Raw genomic sequence first — 799 nt, forward strand, 5'->3', positions numbered from 1 at the left:
CTGATTTCGATTAAAGTTTGGCCTTGGCGGTTGATAATTATTTTGATAATTATTTCCCGGCCTTTGGTTCATGTAGGAAATATTCTCACGTTGTTCCATCGTTTGCTCAATGTGACAATCTTTCGTTAAGTGTGGTCCAACGCATTGCTCACAACTGATTCGTATTGCGTGAATATCTTTAGTCATCTTTTCCATTCGTCTCTCGAAAGCATCTATTTTTGCGGAAACGGAATCAAAGTCATGGCTAGAATCGGATCTAGCCGCTTTAGATGAACGAAAAATATCTTTTTCCTGGTGCCACTCATGTGAGTGGGAGGCGTGTTATCAATAATTTTGTGAGCTTCGGTAGCAGTTTTCTTCATAATGGAACCACCAGCTGTTGTGTCGATGTCTTTTCGTGTAGCGACGTCGACACCTTGGTAGAATATTTGTACTATTTGATAAGTGTCTAAACCGTGTTGAGGACATCCTCTCAAAAATTTTCCGAATCTTGTCCACGCCTCATATAATGTTTCATTTGGCTTTTGCGCGAACGTAACAATTTCTCCTTGAAGTCTCACGACTTTAGATTCCGGAAAGAATCTTTTAAGAAATTTCTCAACTAAGACATCCCATCTGTGAATCGCCCCTTTAGGTAACGATTCTAACCAATCTTTGGCTTCTCCATTTAAAGTCCAGGGAAACAACATGAGATAGATCTGTTCATCCTCAACTTCTCTGATTTTAAATAAAGTACAAATCCTATTAAATGTTCGAAGATGTTCGTTTGGATCTTCTTTTGGCGTACCACTATATTGAC

At 39.0% G+C, this 799-nt stretch overlaps 1 non-coding gene across 1 annotated transcript; it reads left to right on the forward strand.

The window, feature by feature from the left end:
• Positions 1-450: 450 nt before the first annotated feature.
• LOC139903592 (small nucleolar RNA R71) lies at positions 451-557 on the forward strand. Its single transcript, XR_011778402.1, has one exon. It is a non-coding gene; the product is annotated as a small nucleolar RNA R71 (small nucleolar RNA).
• The last annotated feature ends 242 nt before the right edge of the window (positions 558-799 follow it).

This window comes from Rutidosis leptorrhynchoides, chromosome 3 (assembly GCF_046630445.1).
Source record: "Rutidosis leptorrhynchoides isolate AG116_Rl617_1_P2 chromosome 3, CSIRO_AGI_Rlap_v1, whole genome shotgun sequence".
In the NCBI taxonomy this organism is placed as follows: Eukaryota; Viridiplantae; Streptophyta; class Magnoliopsida; order Asterales; family Asteraceae; genus Rutidosis; species Rutidosis leptorrhynchoides.